Below are 12904 nucleotides of genomic sequence, written 5' to 3'. Positions count from 1 at the left end.
GACGGGTGGGTAATCAGCTTGCGTTCTACTGAAAGAGTCGATGAGTCTTCTACCCGCTCAGTACGGCTATCGCATGCCTTTGGGGAATGGACAGGGTAGGTGCGATCCTTCAAAGAAACTGTATAAAACCTAAATGTTTCAGTCGTGACGAGAACAGTCATAAAGTTATAATTTTCATCTCGAAAAGGATCAGTATATGCTCACAAACTTGGTAATGGCGTATGGCAGACGTGGGCAATCTTTGGTGACCTGCAGGCCTGGTCCACACACCTATTTAAGTTCGTGGGCTACCTCGTCGCATGACTCGTCAGCAATGCTCTTAGCACATGAAATCAAGATTATAGCGTCCGTGATGTTAATGTCCATGGGGTAAAGCAACGATACGAATGACAGCCCTATCCTGACACAACACGCTAACAAATTACGTCTCACCACACGTGTTTTCGAGAATACATTCACTTTATGTCCACTCCACAGTCAGATGTTTACTTTTGTTTACTCGTCGTGAATAGTGTTTCTTTACTTAAGTTTTACAATAGCTGTCTAAAAAGTTCCGTTCCAAAATTCTGCAGTGTCTCGCACTCTCTCTCGCGAATTTCTTCCGCGGGTCGGATTGAAACTAATCGGGGACCACAAAAATGGTTCAAATGGCTCTGAGCACTATGGGACTTAACATCTATGGTCATCAGTCCCCTAGTACTTAGAACTACTTAAACCTAACTAACCTAAGGACAGCACACAACACCCAGCCATCACGAGGCAGAGAAAATCCCTGACCCTGCCGGGAATCGAACCCGGGCGTGGGAAGCGAGAATCGTGGGCCAGAACTGGCCCTAGTGCTGCTCGTTGCCCACCTCTGGTGTGAAGCCTACTGTGCGTATTCACCCTACAATGCGACGTGTTTTTCACAACAGTGGATGACTTGGCGGAGACCTTGGTTTTGTATGTCTGCATTTTGGCTGTTCAGAAAACGATCCATTTTTCATTGTTATGTACAGCCAATTGCCCTTTTCCAGAACAGTTCTGATACGATTCACCACGCACGGCTTCTAATTAGATTCTATGTCTATGGACCACGGTTTCAGTTTTGCGACTGGAGTCGTGATTTCACTTCATGAAGGTCACCGTCCGTAGTAATTGACAGAAATGAGGGAAACACATGTGATATCATTCTGCAATTGATTTTGGTTTTCTGATCACTTTACAAGGCGGTAAATGACAGCATCATCTGCAAACAATCTAAGATGTCTACCCAGATTGTCTCCCACACCATTTATATAGATTAGGAACGGCAGAGGGGCCTATAACGATTCCTTTGGGAAACACAAATATCGCACGTGTTTCACTCGATTAATTTCCGTCAGTAACTACGATTGGTGATCTTTCCGAAATGAAACCACGACTCCAGTCGCACAACTGTGACCATAGTCCACAGGCACAGAATCTGATTAGAAGCCACTTGTGGGGAATGGTATCAAAACTCTTCTGGAAAACCAGGCAAATGGAATCAATTATTCTCATTACCTAGTGAGTGGCCAGTGTGGCCGAGCGGTTCTAGGCGCTTCAGTCAAGAACCGCGCTACGGCTACGGTCGCATGTTCGAATCCTGCCTCGGGCATGGATGTGTGTGATGTCCTTAGGTTAGTTAGGTTTAAGTAGTTCTAAGTTCTAGGGGACTGATGACCTCAGATTTTAAGTCCCATAGTGCCCAGAGCCATTTGAATCAAGCGCTACATGATAAACTATTTCTAACAGCAACAAACATGCCGCCAATAACTGTATTTAATGTATCTTTTCTGAACATCGCTTGATCCCTCTGCCACCTCGAAGATTACCTCGTTATTATCCTGGAAATGTCTGCGACGCAATCGTTTCTTCATTCGACGATGCAGGAAGAAGCCAATAGGTGTCATGTTAGAAGAATACAGGGATGGTGGGAAGGATAAAATTTATAGCCCAAGAATCATCATGTCTGAGAGTCTCCCGTGCAGAATGAGCAGGGACGCAGTTGTGGAAGAAATGCAACATCTTGATCAGCTTCCCGTCTCCAGTAACCTTATTACGAGATTTCGGCAGTGTGTCCCAGTGACGATTTGCCCCATATGAGCATTATCTGTGTCCGCCACTAAACGGCAGCCTCAAAACCCATTCAGCATTACCTTTCCTGATGATGACTGGGTATTGACTCTTTTCGGTCGTCGTGAATCCACACGCGTCTATTGCTTTCTTTTTCCTTCGTATATTGGTCATAGTGATGCACGCAGAACTTGTCCATGGTGATCATACGACTAAAGAAATCACATGGATCGGCCATAGTAGCTGCAGCCTTTCCGTTGCTCCTTGGTTGTATGGGGGTTTTGACTGGGTTAAGAAGTAGTGGCGCCCAGCGGACGGCGACCTTTGTTATGTTTAAAATGTCGTGCTAAATATTGAGAACTGACTTTCATTTCCTCCAATATCGCCTCAAATGTTAAACTCCGCTATTCAAGCACCAGGGCCTCCACCTCACTTGCGATTCCCGGTTCATCGCAGATAACTGTCTGTCACTTCGTTCTTTGACATTCAGACTTTACTATCCACGCTGGAAGTGTCCGCACCACCTAACGATTTTGATGTACGACAGTCATTACAGAAGTCAAGGCAACCATAGTATATCGTGCGAACGTATAGAATCACCGCAATCGCAATAGTTACGTTCGAAATCCCGCGGCAAAAATTACCGAAGTCAATAGACAGATTGTGACTGCATGCCATGATGGCTCGGTACCAGCCACTGAAACATGCAGTGTGAGGTTGGCCGTGCTACAAGATGGATCCTCCCACACCCATGCTGCTCACCACATCTCAGTCCATGAGACTTCGACCTCATTCTCTGAGGAAACCATTGTGTGAGAGGCGCTTTGAAATCAGGCTAGTGTCATCACGCCATTTCCGTGGCTAGGTGGCAGACATCGATGTCATAGCCAAAGGAATTGAGCGACTTCCCCATCGTTCCCAACACTGTGTGTATGCATTGGGGGACTATTTTGCAGTACAATAGTTGATTTTGATTCATTTTTGTTCCATTTGTACTCGTGCACAACAAAATAATGCAGACTTCAATGTGTGCATTTCGTTTCAACCTTTACCGTGATCTCCTGTACTCGATCCCTACTTTAATTTGGCGTTCAGATGCACACTACCGTACCGGTTCAACGCACGTCGTGGAATTCTCAAGTTGGCACGTTATCGCAACATACACCATAGTTGCCATGACTTATGTAATGACACTCGTATGATGATGCATTGTTGCCGCACACGTCCACCCAGAGGACCGTAATAACTTCTCATCGACGACTTAATTCACACGGACAGGGTGTGTAGGACGCGACTAGAAATTTAACAGACCAAAACAGGAAGATGTAATTCACAACCATTTTCGATGATACAGCATTTGAAAATTTTAGGCGTGATTATTAAAAGGGACAGTCAAGTGAAAACAAAACACCCGCTATAACACTGTCTACACGACAGTTGGCCCCCTGTCGTTACGTTTTGATACTGTCACCGCTGTGGTATGGGGACGGCATAGTGCCACATCACAGGTACACGGAGTTGTTGGGTTATGAACTTCGTTGGCGGACTGGTCTAGTTTTCCTTTTTCTATCGTAATACAGAAAAGTACTACCACTTCTTAGCTGAACTTCCTAGGCATTAAGGGTGAAGGAATAATTTTCTCTCTATTTCCGCGTGAGAAGGGTATTAGGCACTAGGTCCTTTAACCCTCCTATGATGTTTGTTACCCTATTACATTTGATTTAATGTTACGTATTGTTCCTATTTACTTTGCATTTTTGCCACACAACGTTACATTACTGTTTTTTGTTTGTAAACATACATTACTTTGTTATGACATTGCAGTTCCTCGATGATTGGTGGTAACCTCTGATGCGATGCCACATCTCATGGTCGACGAACGCCACGTAGTAAATGTCTCTTAATGGACATTAGTTCTTCCCTGATGCCAGCTCATCTAGGTGCACCGAGGATTAACCGTAGCCATCGATTCCGTAGGGCTTGCAGCACATCCTCGATGAACGACCTCTAATGGCTAAGATACACCGCAACGAATGCAATGGTACGAAAATTGGTGAAGATGTTAATTGCAGTTGCTTTCAGAGATGTAAATTGAGGTGGTGCGAGATGAAAGTGTGTGACGGACGCTTGATATTATAATGGCCGTGCCACTCCCTCAGCCATTTTCTCTGGCCGTCCAGTAGTACACCACGTATCGTAAATTGAAAGGTTGGGTGGGACGGAGGTGCACTTCCGTCACGAAAAGAATGTCGATCTTGAAACACGCGAGGAAATCCTCGAGTTCCACCCTCTGATTGTAAACGCTGTTAACGTTGAATATACATAGTCCCTGCGCAGTGTACATCCGCAGTGCCTCTCCAAGTTGCAGGATGTACGCCATCACAACTTATACAATTTATCTTCTGGTTTGGAGATTTTGGCATGCCTTGGACGAGTGGTGGCCCACGCACTCACACACCGATGTTGCAGTTGGCAATAATTTATCGTTGACATCTCCTGATTTGTGGGGGCCCTCTCTTTAGAACTTTTTTATTTTCGGTTATCACTTTAGTGTCAAGAAGATGTTTGAAGTCATATATTGACTTACTATCTGGGCCTATCAGCAGAGTCACAAAGTAGATTGGCTGTGGTATTAGGTTACTAGTTTTCTAGTCTGTCTATTTAAATTGATGGATTGAGGCTTGTTGGAAACCAATGTTGTACAGAGTTTGTACTATCTCGTCTTCTGGGATTTCTGCGACAAGGTACCTGATGACGACTTTGAGAGACTCGTTGGTTGGCGAGTGGAGTATAAAAACCAAATTTTTGAATCCTTCAAAAATCTCAGGCCGACCCTCTGGTCAGCCAATGATGAGAAGTGATGTTTTGCTGTACTGCCCTTATAAATCGTCCTTTTCCTCCTTCGACATGTTTCTTCAGTTCACTGTTGATGAGAAGGTATTTTCCTGGGTACTGGATGGTAATAGATGGGAACTTCGCTGATGGTATTGGGGAGTTTTTCGTCGGTGCAGAGTTTCAGTCGTTGCTCCTTGCAGTTGCGCTCTGTTCTGCTAAGACCTCCACCTGATCATCGTCAGGCTGTAGCAGTGCACAGGGTGCTGTCGTTTCGCGATACCCTCTGCTTGATGCGAGTTTTTGCATTTTCTTCCTAATCGTTGACCGATAAGAAGCTGAAGCTCTAGACCCTCGTCCTGATTGGATGGTTGAGCATCGTTGTTGACCAACATGCTTGGTGACGCAGAACCTGACGAACTTGCTTAATACTGTCGATTCTGCTGCATTAGGTGTGATGTCCCCCTAGTTATCAGCGCTATGTGACATTATTTCACATATGGCTGTGATCACTTTAGCGCGTTCATCTTGAAGTTTTCTGGCCTCGGCGGTGATACGGTGGTCAGGTGCCGTCAACAGCTGTTGAATTGTCTGGGAAGGAGGAGTATGTGGTTGTAATGTAACGTTCCTGTTTGATTCCAGCTGCCGGGATCCCGACCGCGACATGTGCCTTAGAGGGCGAGGGCTGACCTCTCTAAGACAAGGCCCTGGAGCTACATTATCCTCTGTGCGAGCTGCTCCTTCCTGTACGTGTTCGTTGCCTGGTACTTGTCCAGTATGTTCGTCCATCTGTCCTAATATCGTACGGGTAGCGCCTACGATTAGACTACCATTCAGACAGGTGTTTAGCAGACGTGGCCTGCATCCCGCGCCGGCCCGCAGCATTTAATCCGCCGATCACATGGAAACAAGTTCCTCGGCCGTGGAACGACAATCGGACGAAGGCTACGCTTCAGTGATTTGGTTGGAAAACATTGCAGCATCATCCAAACAGCCCAGATCTTTTACCCCGTGATTTTAACGTCTTTGGCGACTTGGAAAAAGATGTGCATCGACGTTGGTTTCGGTCGGAGAGAAATTGCAAGAGTAGGTGCGGTTGTGGACCCGTCTACGAAAGAGGAATTGATCGTCTCGTCTCCTAGTGACTTAAATGTCTTAACAAGTTTGGTGATTACCTGGGGATGGAACTATTCCGTGCTTCCATTATGGTGCGTGTTCGATTTTCATTTGACTGTCTCTTATATTGTGATACTTTGAATGGTCGCAGCCGATCGAGTAAGCTTCAAATGGTTCAAATGGCTCTTAGCACTATGGGACTTAACATTTACGGTCATCAGTCTCCTAGAACTTAGAACTACTTAAACCTAACTAACCTAAGGACATCACACAACACCCAGTCATGACGAGGCAGAGAAAATCCCTGACCCCGCCGGGAATCGAACCCGGGACCCCGTGCTCGGGAAGTGAGAACGCTACCGCGAGACCACGAGCTGCGGACAATCGAGTAAGCCCTTAGAACCATAAGGGCGAGGACTCTGAATCATCCCCTCGTAATTCGAACACCATATTGATTATGACTCTGAAAATCATCAATATTTAATTATTAAGCCCTTAGAACCATAAGGGCGAGGACTCTGAATCATCCCCTCGTAATTCGAACACCATATTGATTATGACTCTGAAAATCTTCAATATTTAATTATTAACTTATTATTCAAATAATATTTGTGCTGAAAAGTGAGAAAAGGCTTTTTTGTAAAGGAATTTGATATAAGAAAATGTCACACGAGAATTTTCAGTCAGATCAGTATAGTAGTTTCATTTATATTATTGCATCTACATTTTTGACAATATCCGACCTATGGAGCACTGCACGAATTAGGGCAATGTTGATCGTAGAACATTATTGAGACGTTGAAGATGAGTGAAGAATCCGAATTTTTGTATATGTATGATTTTTCGGTATGTCTATTGCGAAAAAAATTGGTTTACATTGAATGAAGGTTCTCTGTCATCACAAAAATTAACGGTGTACCACGCATATCGAAGCATTTCACTGAAAACTGGGACAGATGACTGATGGTGAACGATCGATTGATTTTTTATGAATTCTTCTCTGGAACCTATCTCTCTCTTCTGTTCGACGATGTACGCTCAGTATTGTAGTCGTTTCGTAAGGTTCCTCAGCTGCATGTTAAAATAAACGTCTCAAGGCTACAACGGCGGTAATGTTTGGGTGGGTGCACCAACGGAAACATTTGGGAGCGATTACTTTAACACTGTACATTGGCAGAATGACGTGAAAATGAAGAAAAAAAACCGCTAGTCATATTCGATACAGGGTCCTCGCGCTTACGAAATCAGCCACTTAGTAGCGGATCCCTTGAAACGTAGCGACCAGACAAAATATATAAGCGAAGCTCAAGTTTTCAAGCTCGATTTTCTCGAAAACGATTGAGAATTGCGTCTTTCTGTTTACCTACGTTAAAGTCCTGGCCATGTTCTATACACCCTGTCAATATGAATGAAATCGCCTAGGGGAAGTTCACACAGTCTCCTTGTCAGTATGGATTGTTTCTGCGTTGTTCCTCTTCAAATACGGAAAACAAGTTTCCGCACAATATTTCACTTCATGCATGGGCTGCTCACTGTTGTTGTGGCTCCTCTAGTGGCGTTTTCCGGTACTGAAGTGCTTCAATTTCAATGTTTATGAGAATCACACCACACTTACCTAGGAACAAATAAATGTTTATTACGTAATTTCATCTTTTCGAATTGGTCCTTAAAACTTAAGGACTGAAACTATCTGTAGGTTTATGTCCAAGGATCTCCGTTTGAGGGGTGTAGTTTTGACAATATCGGGCAATCATCCTGGCGAAATGTCAGAAAAACCGTCAAAAAAACGACGAAGATGCCGAGACAGAAAGCCAACAGCCAACCCGTCAACAAGCGACCACGAAAGCCTCAACAGTTTTGCAACAGCTGTGCCAACAACACATGTGCTAACAGCTTCACAAGAAGACTCCGGAAATTCATAGAGATCTTTACCAATCAGCACCATTTCAACAGATATAACGCTTACATGCTTCCAGCCGTCAGCTAAGCAACTAGCAGGCCGTCATAGTTAACGAATAGAAACAACTTTTAGGGAGCCACTTTTGCAGCGAGAGTAACCGCAATATTTTGGTTTCTGAAGCATCCTGAATATTTCTCCATCTAAAACTTACCGCTACTTCGAACTTACCACTACTTCGACAGCCTCCCAGCGAGAGCCTAATGCTTTTTTTCACCCGGTAATTCCCAATATGCAAAAAACAACCTGAAAGAACGCGACACTGGCTTACCGCAGTGTCGACCAGAAGACTGAGGGCATGAATCCCAGCCACGTGTCTAAACGTCCAGTTGTTGAAGAAGCATGAAAATAGCCTAATCACCGAGGAGATTTTACATTCCTTCCGAGCCCAAGATGTCTGGCTGCAGAAAACTATTTGCAATTGTGGAAATGGGAAGTGTTACACCATCAATACCTCGAGTGATCAATACCAAACAGGCAAACCAGTATTTCCAAGTCTGTGAGACCTGTCGGTTAAAATTTCATCATTGAGCGTGTTTATTTTCAGTATTTTCCGTATTAAAAAGTTCTTTCATACACATGAAGAGTGGGGTAAGTACACAATGGTTATTATGTATGTCTAACGTTACTGCAAATTCTCTGCTCGATATCATAATACAGTGTATTCAGCAGAAGTTCACGTGCACATTTCGGACTTTGAGAAAAATCGAATCAATGGCATGATGGACATGGAAGAACCATACGGACGGACAACATAGACAGATAGAACACGTGATGACGAGATGGACTCAGGACACCAGTATGGTGAGAAGGGTAGGCACGACTCATTCAAGAAGGACTGCACTGTGAGAAGATCGTAGTACTGTTGGATTGGTTTTGACGAATTATCGGCTGACAGCAGATGAAATCCTGGCAGAGGTTGCAGGTACTGTGAATACGAACGGTGAGGAACAAGTAACTATAAGTTGTGTCACAAGCTTGAGTTTCCATGAGAAGTCTACCACAGACACCATACCACAGACGATAGAAACGTACATCGTATAGAGACAGAATCACTTGGGACACTGGGTGGCATTCTGTGGTGTTCTCATCTCAGATCGACACCAAAATACGTAACGATGTGGTGAAAGGGTACAGGAAGTAGTTATTCTTGAAAGCTATATCTGTCCAACTCCTGGAATCATGGTGTGGGAACCTGCTCAATATAAAAGCAGGACTGATTTGGTAATTGTTGAAGGGAGGTTGAGTGTTCGGTTAGTATGTGGCAGGAATGGTAACTCCTTTTTCCATACTCTTCATGAGCATCCTGCCAAATGGCATATTCCACCTGGTTAATGAAACACACTACACTGCAGTTTACACCACAAACCCCTTGACTGGTCCGCTCCTCTGGTTTGACACCTGCAGACAAATACTTTCGTACCAGCAATTTTTATGAAATGATGCAGCATGTGTTTCAGGCAAGGCTTGATAATGCCGTAGATAACATTCGAAAACTGTTTCCATTCCACAATGAGATTAATAGTGCCCATGCTGGTCACACCTGTCGCTGATTTTGATTATGAAACTTCAGTTCCACATGGAATGATAGTTTAATCACTTTGTATCGTACTGCAAGACACGAGCATTAGCATGGCCACAGTGAATCAAAGTTTATTGTTCTTCCACATACACACAAACAAAGAAACAACAATATACTGAAACAATCACTTGCTGTCAATAAGTATGAACACAATAAGAAGGCGTCTGCCTACTACACTGCTCTTGTGTAGAGGAGCGTTCCGGTAAACGGCACGGAAGATGCCATGCTGTGTGCACAAGTCACGTGACCCACCGCAGCAGTCTCTGGTGGCCTGCCCGCGCAGATGCCGTTGGCGAAATATTCCAAGCTTAGCGCGCAGGCGGCCTTGTGCTGCGGAAGTGTCCAAGTGCTGCCTACAAGGACGTAGCACATTGAACACCCATTGTGTGATGAATATATCCACAACACATGATAGATATCGGACTAATGCTTCATGGCATAACACTTAACATTTTCTTCGTGTGCAATGCTTCTTTCCACATCTCCCTCTCATGAAAGCTGCAGCACCAATGCATTGCTGCCCATATATAGGCAAGTACTTTTCGTGGTGAAGAAGAAATTTACAAACGGGGCTTGGCTTCTGCTGAAATACGCTGACGGCTAGAAGAGCAGCTCAGAATCATGAGTGAGAGCTGTGGAAGGGCGTACCTCCCCAGCTTTACTCAATAAATAATACACAAGATGTCAAAAACGTGGACTGCATGGCGCAATAATAGTAAGAGTTATGTAATTTGTGTTTAAGGCTTGAGGCAAAAATGAATGTTTTATACATATTACATACTTGACTTCTATTATGTAACCAATTAAGATCAAATATCCAGAATTGAGACAGACATTTGACGTCATAAAAATCCAACAGAAATCTTTGACGAACGAAATGATTAATCGCCAAAAGCGTCTCATAAAGTAACAACCAGTTTCGATCCATAGACCATAATCAATTTCCTGTATAGCACTAAACAACCTGAAAGAACATGTAAAGCATCTATGAGATAAAACTGTACACATTCATAAATGTGAATGTATGCTTTCCCAGCGTATACAGCAGGCGAAGAGTTCTCGGGCTTCCAGCCGGGTGGCGGTGTCTTCAAACTGCGACGTTTCGACGAGTGACATACTCTTCATCTTCTGGCGAAGTGCCGAGACTTTGCGGATGCCGGTCCCTTTATACCTGCGGTGTGCCCCCCACCACCTGTGCGCGGGAGGCTGGGTCCAGAGGAGCCGGCGGGCGGGGTGGAGGGGGAAGCGGGTGCGCCGTTCGTGTCTCCGTCAGAGCATTCTGATCGCTTCAGTCTGGAACCGTGCGACCGCTATGATCGCAGGTTCGAATCCTGCCTCGGACATGGATGTGTCTGATCTCCTTAGGTTAGTTAGGATTAAGTAGTTCTAAGTTCTAGGGGACTGATGACCTCAGATGTTAAGTCTCACAGTACTCAGAGCCATTTGAACCATTTTTTTGAGAGGGGACAGGTTACTATCTCATCTATTTTCCACATATGGAAAATCAGTAAGTATTTTATTACAGCCTGACACACCTTGAGCTAGACTCTAGAAAGTTAAAGGCCTGAGCAGACACTGATGGAGCCTGGTAGGGCGCTAAAAGCATCACGTATTTTTAAGATTCTTAGCTTGTAGAAATGGTGTGTTGGGAGTTGGAAGAAATTGGTGGCGAGCCCATCCCTCAGTAAATCTTGCTGGACAGGCCCACAGCCATACAGGGCAGAGAGAGCAGCCACTCATCGAGACAGGTCTCCAGCATAACAATGCCGCAATACCTGCTCTGGCACCATCCGAAACCTCGGCTGTGGGCAACAGATTGAATTAGTGCGTCTACACAGTGTAGCTGTGAACTGGGCATTGTGTGCAGAGATATGCGTAATAAAAATTAACAAGTGTTTGTATTCGCCAATTCTGCAAATAGGCTTGTGAACCACTTCCATCGGCCATCTCAGTTGCATAACAAACTCCGGCATCAGAGAAACATTTAGAGAATCTTTATTACACCTCATAGCTAGGGCTAACAATCTCCAAGCCACAGGCGATTTAGATAAAGATCTTTAAGATTGTATATGTTGGCTTGTAGGTGTGGGAGGTGACAAGACTTTGGAGAAAATCATCTTCCCCCTCCACGAAAGTAATTGGTGGTTTCTTTTTTTTTTTCCAGAGAGCAGGTTTCATGACTCTTGCCGTAGCTAGACATGAGTTTGTCCTGTCGTGTGCAAGGGAAGATTTAACGCCTGTAGAGCCCTGTGATTGGCTCAAGACAGCGTGAAAGCGGAGTCGTTCATGTACTTTTTTTTTCTTCTGAGAGGTGCGAGGCACTTGGATACTGGACTTTTGTCTGGTAACAGCACCTTCTGGTCGATGTTCTGGCATGAGTGGTTGGTACTTGGGACCTGTGCTGAGACTGACTTCACTTGCAAGTAGTTTAGACTGGGGAGCCTGTAGTTAAGTTCTTACTGTACCGACAGTGTGACTTCAAATGTCTCAGACGACTAGTTTGCCAAGGGCCCACTTATTCGTTTTTGGTTTACCGGTCTTGACGTTTGGTATCCTTGTGCACTCTGTCATAAAAGTGAGCCTAATTGGTCCTTGGAACGACCAGCAAACAGGCGTGTCACACACTGAAATCTACCATGAATTCAGGACTCTGGTAGAGAGTAAATCGTGACGCGTCTGCCTGATCACTAGATCATGAGATTTTTGCATTTCACCTCACGTCTCGCCTCCGCCACACACATCTCGCCAGCTGCAAGTTACATCGCCACACGATGCAAACTGGGTAACATACTGTCGCTATGCCCTTGTCAGGGCATACAGATCTCAATCTCCACTTGCTCTCAGCTGTACCTACATAGAGAAACTTCTGTAGAGTTGAACAACCAAAGTGTGCTCAGCGTCAAATCAATTTAGACTGTGTTATCCACTTTTTTGGGCCAGTGTACTTGACTCACTTCTGCCACCCAGGATCCTTGTCCATTGTGGTCTTAAACCACCTGTTAGTTGTTTACAGAATTCAATCAATAACTTGTTTAACATAATTTGTTTTTTTCTTTTGAAAAATAAATGTTATTAAAAATTCTGCCTACATTCTTAATATTTTATGTAGACCCCACAGGTGTGACTTTCAACTTTTGAGGGAAAAAGCCGTCCTTCAGCCAAAAGTAGGTGGAGCAACAAGAAAGCAAGTCTGAAGCAAGGGATGTCGCTGGCTCCACACAGTATGAAATGCAATGAATGTAGGGTCCAATAACATATGGGAGATAGTAACATAGTGAATCTAAACAAAATGAGAGTATACATGGATTTACAAACATTATGAGTATGTTGTCAATGGTGCA

This window comes from Schistocerca gregaria, chromosome 1 (genome assembly GCF_023897955.1).
Source record: "Schistocerca gregaria isolate iqSchGreg1 chromosome 1, iqSchGreg1.2, whole genome shotgun sequence".
Classification (NCBI taxonomy): Eukaryota; Metazoa; Arthropoda; class Insecta; order Orthoptera; family Acrididae; genus Schistocerca; species Schistocerca gregaria.
The sequence above is the reverse complement of the archived record's forward strand: the minus strand, read 5'-3'. Positions refer to the sequence as shown.